The sequence below is a fragment of the Melozone crissalis genome, unplaced genomic scaffold (genome assembly GCF_028551555.1).
Source record: "Melozone crissalis strain CALT ecotype California unplaced genomic scaffold, PUWL_Pcris_2 ptg000002l_1, whole genome shotgun sequence".
NCBI classification, from domain to species: Eukaryota; Metazoa; Chordata; class Aves; order Passeriformes; family Passerellidae; genus Melozone; species Melozone crissalis.
Genome location: NW_026535780.1, coordinates 25,141,188 through 25,157,343, shown reverse-complemented (window position 1 = coordinate 25,157,343; position 16,156 = coordinate 25,141,188). Strand labels below are relative to the sequence as shown.

The following is a 16,156-nucleotide window of genomic DNA, read 5'->3' as shown; positions in this document are numbered from 1 at the left end:
GGATTGCTATAAAGTTTTGGATGAGAAATGTGTATGAGAGTAATGCCTGAAATGTTTAGATCTCAAGAAAGTAAGGCAGTTCTAGTTCACAAGCTTCTTTACTGGGCAACCAAGGTAACATAATCCTAGACTCTAACACACAGTGTTAAAGATACTGCAAGGAAATTAATTTGAAATTCCACTTAATTTCTTCTCATATTAACATATTTTAGTTAATTTTAACATTGTATTTATTCTCATGACTATATATATATCTTTCATTTATGCATATTGGGGGTGGGAATGGGGAGAGTATTGTTTCTATATGTGTTGTATGCTCTCTGGCCAGAGAAAGCAAGAGATGTGACTATGCAACATACAAAGCATGCATTATCTTCACATCACCTACATTCTTCTGTGTTTCATTGGAATCTTATCTTGGAAATAAGATCCTCTGAAGCACTCTTGAAGCATACTACTTCAATTTGAAGGCTTTTACACGAAGTCAGAATATTACAGGCCAGTATGACTCAGTTGCCAAGCTTCTAGTTCCAGCAAGATTAATTTACTCTTGACAGTGTGTAAGTTCCTGGGGATATTTTTAATCTTATACAAATATCCTACAATAAAAAGTTCCTGCTAACTTTATTACCAAAGGACAAAGTAATTAAAGAGAAGGTCAATGGGAAAGATCTGCAAATCTTTGATGTTAAAATATGTATCACCATTCCTCTGGATTGTTTTCTATAGTCTAATTACATAAATCTAATTATAAAACTTTATTTCTGAAAAGAATTGAACTTACTTTTCTAGAGTAGATGAGCATATTCAGAACACAGTTATTTAGGTAAAAGAACAGTATATGCTATGTTTTTAGTTTAAGGAACACAGAATGAAGGATTGTGTATAAAACAAGGCATATGCTTTACCCTTGCCAAAATAAAGTTCTTCTGCACTTCCAGGGCTTTCAGTCATCACCTCCAGAGTTACCACAATTCCCTGACAGAGACTAGGGGTAGGAAGAGAACAAGTTGGGGTTTGTTTACCATTTCACTTTGGTTAGCTACAAACCTCATCATTGGCCTGGGCCCATGCCTCATGTCTTTCCTTCAGTGATTTAAGGCACCCAGTAGGGCCCACATTTTTAGTGTGAGTGAAAAGGAAACTGGAACGACAGGGATTTGTCCAAGCCCAAGAAATGCATCTGCTGCAGCAGCTGGAAGCAGAAGTCAGAAAAAACCCAGTAACTGTACTGTCCTATAAAGAGATAAGAAGAAAAGAAAAAAGGAAAGGAAAGGAAAGGAAAGGAAAGGAAAGGAAAGGAAAGGAAAGGAAAGGAAAGGAAAGGAAAGGAAAGGAAAGGAAAGGAAAGGAAAGGAAAGGAAAGGAAAGGAAAGGAAAAAAGAAAAGAGAACAACAAACCAACTGAAGCTATTTTATGATTGAACAAGGATTATTGTACATATAATTTATAAGTTTAAACTATTTCTAGACTTCCAGACACCATGCCATGGAGGAGAACCACTGCAAATATCTCAGGTAAATTTCTTGGTAAGTTGCCTCTTGTAAAATAGCTCTTTCTTCTGGGGAAAAAAAAACCCCAACAGAATAAAAAAGATAGCTTGTTAATAGTATGGGATATGACTTTTATGAGATGAAGGTATTTTCACATAGATGTGGCTGCTCAAATTACATCTGCTCTGCCATTGACATTTGAGCAACAAATCTGAATGATGTTATATCTAAAGCTTGTGATCTTATGTATCTTTTTTTTGAGTTTACTATGAGATATATTTTTCCAATATCTTATGAATATAATTCTAGTTAAACTTAAGGAACAGTATTCATATACAACTAGTATCCCACTGAAAAGTGGAGAACGAGACATAAGAATAAGAAATATGGTTATGCTGGGAAGCAGGGATATGCTCATGTTACAGGAAGATAAGAGAATCCCTAAAGATCTTGTTGGTTTTGTGTGAGAAAGGAATAAAAGATAAACTTGATAACTCCCAGAAATATGAAAAAGTAAATTCTAGTTTTTGGATTAAAACATTTGGCAAAAAAATGAAAACAAATTTAAAAAGTATCATAAATAAAATGGAGGCTGTGGAATGCAGCCTGACTGCTATTGTATTCATGAGGAGAAAGTACTAGATATGGAGTATATTGTAATAACAGTGTGTTGTGTTAGTTTGGGTTTTAAGTCTGTAGAATTTCATGCCATGAAATAAAAGACTTCTCTGCACATAACAAGGTAGTCATTCTTTATTGATCTTTTTGAAACATGAAATACCCAACACATGGAAGTAAGTAAAATCTGATGTTTTCAAAATATAAGTACAGTGAGCACAGGTTAGCAGAGTCATTAGATCAAGTCCCCCTGCTATTTCAAACAGCTGTCTCATAGATACCTCTCCATAAACTTAACTAGATCAAATTTAAATGGGTGACATTGGTAGCTCCCCACTGCTATTTCTATGGAAAATTGTGTTCAAGAGTGTAAGCGGTTAAGGGGTCTCCCTTATATATTTAGCCTGAATTACTTTATTCATTATATGCCAAGATGGTGTCTTAGTTAACACAGCCCAGGAGACTTGAACTCACTAAACAAATCAATATTCTCTAGCACACCCTCCTTATGCTGAAACCCTGTGTTTCATTTGTTCTATTTGATTTGTCCTTTTTTAAAAAAAGGGATATGTCTTTTTCTACATATCATTGCATGGCTTTGTTCTTTAGTTAGAAAAGAATCCTTTTATTACTGTGTAGAGAATCAGGTTGTACTGACTAGTCAGTAATCTTAAAAACACAGCTAAGTTTGTTAAAGCATAGTTTTTTCATCAATGTTTAAAAATCTGGTGAGTTTTGCATTAATTCTAGTAGCAATATTTACTGCAGCATTGGTAAAGCACTGAAACAAATGCTAAGGGTGAACAGATTCTTAATTAACATGTGCCTGTTATTGCATTGGCAATAGTTAAGGCAGCCAGAGGCAATCTCAGCTCTTGTTTTCCATGTGATCATACAGATTTGGGTTTGGTTTGTATAGGCTCAAGCAGGAAGATCAGCAAAAGATGACTAAAAACACATACAGATTTGAACAAATCTATTTGCAAAGAAATATATTGAGAAGACCAATATTTTCAGTCACTTCAGTGAAAGGAAAAACTGGACATTGTATATCCTTGGTGAGCCCTGAAGATCTGTGTTTTCTGTCAATCTAAAGTAACAAGGAATTAAACATTTACTATCTTTGCCACCAGATAGATCAGTGAAACGTGAAGAGAATAGTACTAATCTTTTTTTTTTCCAGAGCAGAAATACATATTTGATGTTTAATGCAGGGCTACTCTCAACTGGGAAATGTCTGTTCATTGAGTAAAAATAACATTTTTTTGCCAGCAGGCTTTTTAAACCTATGGTTTTGCTATCTGTCTAAGGCTGTTTTATATTAAAGCAACAGGACTAACCATTTAATGGGGATATCTTAGTAGAAGAAACTGAAACAAGGTAAACCCCTTTTTTAAGAGTATAATTTGCTGAGCATTCCATAATTTTTAAGTTAGGATTCATGGCAACTAATTTTAGCTATCCAAAAATTGAGTCGCTAATTAATAAAGAAAATCAACAGAGAAAACCAAATCTAAGGGCATTTATTTTAATTTTAAAATAGGTGAAATTAGTGACTGGCTTATCACAGAATTTCTGCAGAATGTCTCATCTTTGATAGTGGAGGGATCCTGAATGCCCATCTTGGACTGGAAGCTTAAATGTTAGATTGCTAAAGTTGGCTGAGAATAACATTTTAGCCTTTAATAACAATTTTTACATTAAAATTTCTGACCAATAAATTAATTATTAATGACCACTGAATTAATTAAGGCCTTTATGTGCTATAACCATAAAGACTAGTTGTTCAATTTCTTTATTAACAACATATCTGCTTTTATTGAAAATGCTGAAAGATAAAACTTACCACAGTGAGATTCAGGTCAATGAAAGCTTGAAATGCTCATGGTCAGAGATGTATAAAACATACATATATGATTCTCTCAGCTGGAAATATTTGGAAAAGGAAAGGGAAAAATCACATATTCATAGTTCCACCCTTGCAGTACCTATGTGCAGCACAGATCTGTGGCACCCAGCACATTGTGTTATGTAATAGAACTAAACTAGGAACAAGATTCCTGCAGATTTTTTTCTGGGAAAGAATACTTCAAATACTATGCAGCTTTGAAGCTGTTGGTTGCTCAAGTCACGACTCAGTGGTGCCTGAGCATCTGCAAGAAGTCACATAGATCTATAGTGGCTGACTCATTTCCAGTTTTGTGCAGAGATATGTGCGTCACATCTTTGATTAATGGCACTAGTGGTGAGAAAGACAGCATCTGGGAGAAACTGAGGAGGTCACTGCAGTCACACTCATTTGTCAGGCAGAGTCTGGTGATGAACATAATTGTTGTAATTGCTTTAAAATTTCCTGACTTGAAATATCATCCTTGCAAAGAAAATTGTACAGAGTTCTCAAATGCAAAGGGAAGAATATGAGGTTTCAGCCTAAGCTGAGGATTTTTTCAGTATTTGATAAAGCTTATGCTCTCCCAGGTCTGTCTAAATGCTAAGCACAAGATTTCTTAACACAGGAATGTGGTGTCAAAGATCAGCTCAGCAAGTGAGCTTCTCTCTGCCCAAAGTAAAATCTTTGCAGATGTTCTTATACAAGCAGCAAGATTGTGTTTAACAGAAAAGATATTCTGCATGGCTCTTTCTATTTTGGAGAAATAAAATACTTTTTCCAGTATTTTTCTCAGCTCAACTGATTTTCCACTGCCTAGCATCACCAGGGTTTTCCTTCTGGATATTTGTACAATACTGAATACCAGTTTGGAATCTTCCATTCAGCAGCTGTTAGCTAGGAGATACACAAAGGCTTCTCAATCTTCCCCCTGCTCTGGAGTGAGAGGGATGGGCAGAGGCATCTTGGCAGCAGGACCACATGTGGATTTTCAGGCATTATGAAGGTGAGTCCATGGCCAAGTGCCAGAAGATTCCTGCTGTTTGAAATATGACAGAGCCTCTTTCAGCAATGCTCCCGAGTCTGCCAATGGCAGGTGCAAAATCAGTGACAGATGGAAAACATTGAATTGGCTTCTCTGTCTCTTCTTTAATCAAGTCTGGGGACTTACATGCTAAACAACATTACTTAGATTATTTTTTCTTTAATTCTGTTAATTAAAAAATATATCAAATTTTCTCATGGCAGGATATATTTTTCAAAACAAACATTAAAACAGAAATTAAGGCTAGTAAATTATATTAGTCTCTTATTCAAAAGTATAGTCATGGAAATAAAATAATGTGTCAGAACATCTTACAGACTTTGCTGGTGTCTACTAAGTTTAAAACAAATTTGTATACAGTTAGAGTTCAACGCCTGAACTCTCTTGTAATTGCACAAATTTCAATAGTAAATTATTGTTTTCAATCACTTTTATGTGATTTGATCCTACAATCTGAAGTTTTAGATGCAAAAATTTACTAATACCCTCAAAAAAGTTGGTGGTAGTAAATATAGAGAAATTAATCTCTGTAAAAGTTTTTATATTCAGCACTGGCCACATAATTCGAGAAGAATTACAGCTAAAAAAAAATCACATGTAGTATTTGCTCTGGGGATGTTTTTAAACAACACTTTAATACCAAATAGACCACATCATCTGTGCTGGCTCATCGCCTTAAAAGTTATTGCTGCTTCTCATGTGCAATGGAGCAGGAAATCAGACAGTAAACACTGCAAGAATTATCAACAATTTTAGGCAGTACCTAATGTTAACTGAATAAATATGGGTTTTGTGAGTATAATTTGTACTCAGGGAAAATGAGGGGAGCAGCCTGAAGGAATGAAAACAATGGTACATGCTGGATTTGCTGCAATAAACAGTCTTGTTCATTTGCAAATGAGGAATGAATGAAAGCAATGGTTTTTCAAGAAATATCCTTACAAGGTTTTGCGTGAACCCAAAATTTTGGTAATTTTCAAGAAGCTTTCAGATTGACACATACACACACACATACACACACACACAAACCTTAAAAAAAATTACTTACTTTTAATTCTGCTCTTGATCTAAGGATAACTCTTCAGCATTTTAATCTATTACCTCTAAGGGCTAGTGCTTTTTCTCTCCTCCTGTGCAGGAGTGCATGAGGGGAATGCCAAAAATAACATCTGAATGTTATTGCAGGTATTTTATTTCAATGACATTCTGAATACTAATTTATATTCATGCAAATAATTAATAAAAAGTTTTCAATAGAGAGAAATCCCTCCCCTGCTACTTCCTCATTTGTCTGTGCAGAACCAAAGCCTATTTTAAGTTCAGTCTGTTTCCCTACATTTTTTGAATAAATATATTTAGTACTTAGGATGAAATCATCTCATCTACATTTATAAGAAGGAAATTTTCAATGTATCCTTAATGAACATATATTAAAAGATGCATCTTATTGAACATGTCAGCATAAAACTAGCTTGACATAATCTACATTAGTTTGTAGAGTAAAAACTCAGAAAAACTACAGACTTTTTGAAGAAGCAAAACAATTTCAAATAGGTACTTTGGAGGTGTGTGGTTAAACTACTCTCTATATTCTTTCCTTCCCCAAGACGAAGATGTTCTCACAGATTGCATAACTTGAAAAATCACAGTCTTGAGTCACCAATGCTGAAATGTAATAAAATAATGAGGTCCCTAGTGCACTTAAATTTTATGAAGCCCAGACATGGCCAGGGAGCTCATATATCAAAAAGGAAAGGTCAGCAATATTCTCTTTTTTAAGAAAGTTAAGTAGCCACTAAATTGCCTCAAAATTGGAAGAATATTACTTATTCAACATAATCCTCCAGTAATCTATAGGCGTTTTTAAATTTTTTCTTCCAGTGGAGAGGCCACTTTTGGGCATCCTCTGTTGGCCTGTGAGGGGAGCAGTGCAGAGCCACTCTGAGTGGACTGTGCAATGTGTTGGCTGTGGTCTGGGCTGGTGCTGGTGCCTGGCAAAGGGCATCCAAGCCCTCAGCACGCTCTGCTGCTCCTGCACAGTCTGCCATGCCCAGCCCTCTGCACCTGAGGCACTGTCTCCTCTGGAGGTGCTCTCTACACACCAATTTTTACTGTTAGCAGTACCCCACAGCAGCAGATCATGTGTGATTACTGCAGGCTGGACAAGGCACGCTGCTTCCCAACATTTATTTCTTCTTCAGCTCTTACCTGCACCACATGTGAGGCAGCTATCCTGTCACATGGGATACAAACATGTGTAGGGAAAATCCCTAAAGAGTCCAATGTATACCCTAAGTACCTCTTAGACTATTTAGAGGCATTATTTGTCCAGATGTACAGCTGCACATGCCATGACTCTGTGTGGTAAGCAGTCAGCATTCTAAGAGAAATCACTCTGAATTACACATCAGACTTTGTCAGAACAAACTTGGTCCATTTTTTTTTCAGTATCCTTCATAATCTTGTTGTTTCATTTGTCTTTCTCTGTTTGTGGCTCTTCTGACCACACTTCTAAACAATGTGCAAAGAAGGACAAGGTACTAATTACTTCATCAACTCTATTACTGTTGTTCTCTTTAAAAGGTGTCTTTAATATAGTTCTTCTTTGAGAATACTGATTTTCAAGATTATAATGTAAATATGCTTTCTCAGGATTTGATAAAAGCAATCATGAATCTCAAAATCATAACTCATGACTTAAAATGCATAACTCATGCAATGACTTTACAGGTTTTATATTTGCTTAAGAAAATAAGTTGCTACAAACAGACGAAATCCTAAAAGTGTATTGAAGATGACAGTTGGGCAGCTTTGCTATTATATATTGAATGCATCAAATGATTAGTGAGATGCACAAGATGACCACCTTAATAGGCAAATAATGACATTTTATGAGAAAGCATAAATTTTCAAGTGTATTTGAACTAATAAATAGCAGTCATAGTATCTGGAAAAAAGACCAGTCTGGAAGGAATACATTAAGAGTATTAAGAGAAACAGGATTTTTTCTGTGAGTATGGCTGACTTAAATAGTTAAATATCACCTAAAATAACAAACCTGAACCTAAAGGAGCTACTTCTATTGTCAAGGATGAGGCAGAAGCATGTTTAAAGCTCAGATTCTAGTGTTCTGTATGTACCTCCTGGAGAACTTGGTTTTTTGGGATTTTTTTCCAGGTATTAAAAGAGGACTACTACTTCTGCTAGAGCATGATAACTGTGTCTTTAGTTTTCTAGGTTTTCCCCTTAAAATTCATAGACTTTCAAATACAGTAGACTCAGTGACAAAAATATAATTTCCTAATGTAAAAAAGAAGCCCCAAAGCCCTCAAAAGTGTTTCAGATTTGCTAGTGTATTGTGAAAAAGAAGAAGCTGATTTTTTTTATTTTTCAAGTCAGGCTTAAAGAAGACATCTATCATTATTCTCAGTGGGAGTAAATTCTAACTGGGAGCTGCAAGCTGGCTAAAGGCAGTCAGAAGAGTGACTCTTTCACCAGATTTTGATAAATGTGGGGTTTTTCCTACGTTCAAAACACAGGCTTGTATTTATTGTGGGTATCAAAGGTGATGTTATTCAATAAAAAAGGACAGCTTGTGAGAATAAAATAAAAAGGACAGCTATGGTGGTGGTAGAAGATATAAAATTGTAGGAGAGGATCAATGACTCTTGTAAGGTAGCTTGTGCCCCAGCTGGAGTGGTTGTGAAAAATGGCAATGGAAGAAAGAGAAAAGTGACTTCAAATATCAGATAGAAATGACATTTCTTTCAATAGATAGTTCTGCTGATTGAAATCAACTGGTTATCTCAGATTAGTGGGTTGAGGTGATTTACTCAAGCTGAGACACTATCCCCAAGTTTCCTTCTGGAAGGCAAAGATAAGCAGATGTAATAGTAACAACAATGTCATTCAGTGTTTCTCACAATGATTAGGCCTATATTAGAGAAGGTAGAAAACAGACTGTACTGCTGAAACATGGGATTTGCACAATTTGCACTTATTTGAACATTTTAAACAGTCAGTCTTCCATAAAAATAAAACTACAAGGTTTTGAGATAAACCTAGATAATAAAATTGCCAAAAGTAGAACACCTGTGATTATGTTGACATCGATATATGATATTGATGTCAATATCAATACATATGTTGACATCAATACATTTTTGTGTGTAAGTCTTCAGTGAGAGGACAGACTTGATACTGGAATTCCAGAGCCTGCAATTAGACACAGCTATAATCCTGAGGATTATTATAAACCCTCCACAAGAAGCCTGTCAAGAACTTCTCTAAAAGCTACCCAAGATTATTGTCATACTTAGAGTGGGGTTCATTTTCAATGAGAAAGAGCATGAAGTTACCTAAAATGTAGTCCTTAACAACTTTCAGAGGATTAAAAAGTAGAGTAATATAAATAAACGGAAATAAAAAGTGCAATCAGTGACAGAAGGAAAGAGAGAGGGCTTACCTTTCTCATTGAAAGCAAAATCCAAATTCATTAAGTAGAGTGCACTCTACTGACATTAGAATGAAAGGATGAGGAAAAATAAGGCTAAACAAAAAGCCCTCAAAATCTTCAACATTGTGTCCATTGTTATAGGTAAAAGCTAAGTTACGTTAAATAAGGGTATAGTTCAATTATATGGTATTAATTATGTTATATTAATTGTATTATGTTAAAAGGTGGGGGGGCTTATTAGAATGTGCTAGGAGAAGGGTCAAGGTTTTGGTGGAAGGGCAGTCTGGTGGGGCAAGGCGTGGTCGAAGACGGACTGGATGGATGATCTGACCAATCATTTGAAGCCCTGCAGAAACGATTGGTTCAGAATGAACGGCGTTAAAGACCAATGAGAAGCCTGGAAATGGACCAGTCGTCATGCAGATCCAAAATGGACCGATCCTGGACTCAAAAGGGGCTATAAATGGCAGGAGTTCAATTGGGTCAGGGTTCTTCTTTTTGGATACTTGTGTTTTTTTGGGGAGAACCCAGTGCACTTGGGGTTAGCGCTCTGTTTTGGTTTTGACTGGCTGTGTGGGTGCCTGGGCTTATCCTGAGTACTCCGTTCCTTGTAGCTATTTTAATAAATGCGAATCTCTTTCTCTGGAGAAAGTTTAGCCTCGTTCATATTCATAACACCATGAATGCTACAGAATTTTAAAGCTGAGTTTGCTAAAAAAAATGAGGAATTTAAACAATGCTGCTAAGGTAGACAAAAAGATAAAATAAAATAGTACTTAAAGCTAAGTAATTGAATTGGAATATAGGAATAGGGCGTTAGAGGTAGCTGAATCCAGTATTCCTGATGCTAGTCTCTAGCCGCTTGTACACCCCTCTTCCATTTTGCTTTGCCTGGTCCATCTTGATCCCTTCTTTCCCCTGCCATTGAGACATCTCTTGAAGATCCCATAATAAGTTTTGTACCATGTCCAAATTTTCTCTCTTCCAACAAAATATTGTCATTTAACATACAATGGATCCCATAGTGAATCCTGTATTTTTGCACAAAAGTTCGTCTTAGTCTGCATAGCACTTTGGGTTGATGGTTTCTTTCTGTGACCTGGTTTTACATATTTTTTATATGTATACAGATACATATATTTGAAACATAGAACCCTGGCCTGTCCCTTCTTTTCTGGTGCTGATTTGATGTCCTACCTGATCCGTTTACCTGAGTGTCTTATCCTGTCACCGTTCCTCTGGTCATCACCAATCTCTGTGGTTCATTTAACATGATAACCTAATGCATAGGACTGGAAAAATATCCCCAAGGACACAAGTCTACTCTTCTTCTATCACTAACAACATCCTCACAATTTTCTCCATAAACTCTTTAGGCTCCACCTTAAAAGTAAGGCATTTTCAGTTATTGCAGTGATTGAAAAGTTGTTTCAAGCTCCTGCCTGATGCTTTGAGTTTAGAAATTTTCTTCTGATTACCTTCTTAGCCATAAAATACATTTGTTATTCTGCCAGCTTTGTCTATTACATTAAATTACTCTCTTTCCCTATCTGCACTTCCTATATAGAAACAGTGATGATATCTCATTGTAATACCAATTTACCAACTGAAATATTTCAATTTTGATTAGTCTTTCTTCATATGAAGCATTTCCCATTCTCCTGATCAGATTTTAGGGTCTTACATTTAAATAAGAGGAATAGAAATGACAATGATTCCCCCAAACACACAATTAGGCAGAAAGAGCCTAATGATCGTGTCTCCAGTCTATGAAATAATAACATAAAACTTCAGCATTTTGATTGCATAAGATACTAAGGTTAATGATGTAGATATTTAATGGAGTTATAAATGTATTCTTATGATGTAATTTAACTTGACAACTTTAATGAAAAGGGAGATGATGGGTTCATAGTGCTCTTTGTTTGGCAGCTTTCATATAATTAACACAGAAATTAATAAATTTTGAGCATTACCTTATGGCACAGTTGCATCTTAATACAATGATATAATTAATAGCAATGAAAATAATTTTGCTAGATACTTTCTAACTAGTTAGCTAAATCAATATGGTGTTGGACCCTGACTCAGATGGGATCTTCACAAATAATTCTTGACCAGTAAGAATATATACTACATTTTAGTTACCATTTTAACATCAGTTTGAAAAACTACAGTTAAAGGTAAAACTTTACTGAAAATTTGAAATTAAGGAAACATGAATTAGTATGTATGAATTAGTTTAGAAAGTGGAAGAAAACTTCCAGTTGACAGAATCAGAGGCAAGAATAACCTTTCAATATGAGACATCAGGCAAAAGCCCAGGCAGTTTGGCCTAAACATCAGGCAAAGCTGGTTTGACACCTTATTCCTCCCCAGCTATGGTATGTCTGCATGTGATACCAGGGGACTTGTCAGCTGCACTCCAGGTCTCAAAGGACACAGTCAGCTGTCATCCAGCTGTGTGACAGACCAGCTGCCACGGGCCCTGCTGCCAGGGAGGGCATGCTACAAGTCTACATGGCAACAAAGGCTGAGGTGTGAGCAGTGTCTGTCTCCTCTTGGATGTCACAGGGTATGACACCTTTTCATTCAAGAGCACATGTTCTGGAACGGTGTGAACACACAATTAACCTGTCAAATACTGACACGTTGGCCCCCTTGTGCTTCAGATCCCTGTGGCTGGACGGACCCAAGGGTAGTCCCTTCAGCTCCTGTTTGAACTATTACATCAAGTAAAAAGAAATTGTTACAGTTCTGGTGCAACTTGCTGGCTGGCCAAAGTGAAACCTCCAGGGGGATACAGTGCACAGAAATGGAGTTTATCCACAGAGTAGGCAAAGATGGAGAGCATCACACTTCTACAGGCCTCTGGGGAGACGTCTGCCTTGGGTACAGGAGCAGAAATGACAGATGCAGCCAAGATTAGGGCCGGCCCAAACTTTAATCCTCCAGTAGGTTTTACCACATGGTCAGTGGAGCAGAAATTTGGAAAGGCAGTTTAAAATGGTATCTGGACCAATGTCAACAACATGGCAGTCCAAGGAATGAAAAGTTACTGAGTTTTGTGTCTGACTCTGCTGTTTAACCCCACTTGTCAACTCAGCCCCACAGAACTGTTTGGTCACTTTTCTCTCGGGGGATGGGAAGAGAGTTGGAAGAGAAAACCCATGGACTGAGATAAAGATTGTTTAATAGGCAAAGCTAAAGCCACACAGGCAAGCAAAACAAAGAAATAAATTCACTCACCGCTCCCCATGGACAGGCAGGTTCAAACATCCCCAGGAAAAGAGAACCCTGTCATACATAAGGGTGACATGAGAAGACAAGCAACATCACCCTGAATGTCCCCCCTTCCTGCTTTGCCCAGCTTTATAGGCTGAGCATAATGCTATATGGTATGGGATATCCCTTGGATCAGTTGTTGTCAGCTGTCCAGGCTGTGTCTCCTCCCAAATTCTCGTGCACCCCACCCTGATAACTCATCGGATGAAGTGAGAAGCAGGAAAGCCTTGACTCTGTTTTAATGCTGCTCAGCAGTAACAAAAGCATCCCTCTGTTATAAACACTATTTTCAAGACAAATCCAAAACAGCTCCATCATTATGAAGAACCTTAACACTATCCCAGGCAAAACAATATCCTGCATGATCAACATTTCACAAATGCTGCTGGAGTTAAAAGACTCCACTGATGAGCACATGATGTGTGGGGAAGTCTGGAGCCTCAGAGACCCAGAACCAGTGTGACTGTGATATCAGTAAGGAAACTGGAGACCTCTAGCAGCAGTGATATTGAGCTTGCAGAACTGGCCTTGTTCCTAACAGATGAGCTGTGCTATTTTCTCATTGGCAGGGTCTTGCTGCAAACATCAACATACTGCATGGCTGAAGAGACAAAATGGCAGGACAAAATCTCTGCTTATGTGACTTAAATGAACACACATTCACAGAGGAGTTTTAACTACTCTCAGGCTAACACATTTTTTAGAATGATCTCATGCACTATGTAGACATTGCAGGAAAAGCCTCTGCCCTGTGTGTCTGCCCTGCAGCAGCTGTATGTATGCTGTCTGCTGAACTGGATTTTACAATCTCATGTGTGAAGTGCTGCATCCTGATTATCTGATACTACTGGAAGCCTTCCAGGTTGATTTCCTAATCCCTCTTATAGTATCGATGTTATATCAGTTTTATCACTGGCAGACTTTATTCCTGCACAGAGCTAGGACTCCAATATGTAAATAGAATAGAGAGGAAATACTGGAAAGAATTAGAATGCCCTTTTTTTCTGTCAATGCTCTTTAAGTATCTACTCCAGATTCAAGTAGAAAATTAATCCCAGTCTGTAGATTTTCCTCATTCCTACCTCCTTCAAGGCATTTGTATCAGAGAAAAGATTAAAGGAATGTTTAAGCAAGTGTGAAGTTGTATAGATTTCATGGGCTCCGTGTCTTGTTCACAGCTGGGAAACATCCCTGTAGACTTTCAAATTTATTCAAAATTTACTGATTACTAAGTATCATTTTGGGATGCAGATAGCGAAATATTTAAAATGCATGCAACCATATTTGCATTTAAAATAGGTGGCATACATGCCAAAGACCTTTTCTAAGATCAATTGACACTTTTTAGGACATAGAAGCTGACTTTAGAAGATAAGTGATCTTAAAATCTGTTTTTATTCTGTCTTTCAAACAATTCATTACACAGAAAGGCTCATTTTATCAGTAAATTAAATATTCATGACTCCCACTTTCCCTGAGGCTATGGGATTTGGTAGTCATAAATAACCTCTGTTGGTGGGAATCATTTCTCAACTACTGTTGTGTGAATGCAATTCTGATTTGAGAGGTGGCAAAAAAGGTAAAATTCTGTACAGATGGGGAGGTAAAAAACCATAAGTGACAACAGTCAGCATAGAATGAATAGCTGAATAATGAATAGGAAGTCCTAACTTCTCTAGCAGAAATGAGGAGGGGATAAAAAAGCTGAATCATCAGACACTTAGAGAAAATTTTGAATCAAGCTTCTGGGACTGGGATAGTAGTCCAAATTTTGTTATTCTGGATGGTTAAATATACATTTAGATTTTGTAATATTTTACTCTCTGTATCTCTGGTGTGTATAAGATGACCAATTTTTCTTGATTTTTAGCATTTAGCCATTTGCTCATTTATCGTGGATGAAACCCAGTAGATTACATGAATGTTCCCTCCAATGTTCTTTACCCAATAAAAAAAAAAAATACTAAAATCTAATCACAATAGCTATCAGTTTTACATGCCAGTGAGATCACTTTCAGCACAGCTGACCTTTGCTCTGAACGAGGGATAACTCTGCAGATAACTTTGTTGAAAGAGTTGGCCTATTGAGATGGTCTGTGCTTCCTACATGGAGAAGTGGAAAATGCCACAGAGAGTGTCTTCCATTAGATATTTTTGCATTTTCCTAGGTAGTTGTAAACCAGAACAAAATGGATTCTGAAGACTCAATATTGTTGCAATTGTTTAGCTTCCATTTCTCTCAAACATAATAAAACCGAAACTCAATTAAAGTAGACAAGATGCTTAAATAATCTTGTTCATGGATTTTACTTTTTAGTTTTTAAAGGCTGTTTTCCCAAGTGATATTTTTGGTAATTTATTTGTGCTTTTATTGAAATTTGTTGAATAATTCAGAGAGCATCTTGGATCAAGATTTCCTAGCTATAAAACTTTATGATTTATGTTTAGCAGTCTATCAGATATTAACTGGTCTATCATATACTAGCTGTTGTCACTTATTAATATCACAGAAAGCAGTAGATCCTAGTTTGGTAAAACAATCCATGCCCTGAATCCAAATAGGACAACAACTAATTCCAAGTATCATCCTTTCAGTTGTACGGAGACCTCTTATACTGGAGAACAGCTTTGATTTATTTGCTATGGGGAGCCTGGGTGAAACTCACTCTGGCAGAGAGAAGTACCAAGGCTTTTACAGTACCATAACTCATGTTCTGTACACTCCTAAAGGGAGGGCCTTGGTGAGGTTGTAACAGAAGTTCTTGCTGCTTGTTGTGGTCTTTTCTCTATTGTAATTTCTATGACTTTTTAAGTAGTCATGAGCAAATCTGAGCGTAGTGTTCATCTGGAAGAGCTTCTTGTGTTCAGCCTTCTGTGAATAACACTTGTGCAGGAAAGCAAGGACAAAGACAAGAAATTCTGCTATTGTCTGCAGTCTACATAGAAGAAAGGAATGTCTTCTACAGAAGACAGTGAATTTTAAATTGAATCATAAGGGAAAACATCTTTGCACATCATACACAGAGTCAAAGTTAATGTACAAGTACATAGATCCACAGAAATTTCTGTAACTGTAATATTTTGAGTCAGCTGATCTCTAGGTCACCAGAAACCTTATGCTCAAGGCTGAGAAAATGGCTTCAGAAGAATTCACCTTTATATCAGTGCCTACCTGGACCCTCTCAGGGATATATACTGGAGTAATGAAATAATATGCTTTATAACCTTCATGCTTTCCATGGAGAATATTGTTTCCATTTAAGTGGACACTTACAGAAAAAGTAAAAATAATCATAAGAGATTGAAGGTATAATTATTATTGATGGACAACAAATACAATTCAGGTCAGGCAAGACCCATTGCTTACGTA

The 16,156-nt window shown here is 36.7% G+C and overlaps 1 long non-coding RNA gene across 7 annotated transcripts in view; it reads right to left on the bottom strand.

The window, feature by feature from the left end:
• LOC128937003 (uncharacterized) overlaps positions 1–4,386 on the bottom strand; it is a 61,672-nt gene extending 57,286 nt beyond the window's left edge. For all 7 annotated transcript variants that reach the window (XR_008483037.1, XR_008483038.1, XR_008483025.1 and 4 more), the window contains exon 1: positions 3,959–4,386. This is a non-coding gene — a long non-coding RNA (uncharacterized LOC128937003). The remainder of the gene's footprint in view (positions 1–3,958) is intronic.
• Positions 4,387–16,156: the final 11,770 nt, after the last annotated feature.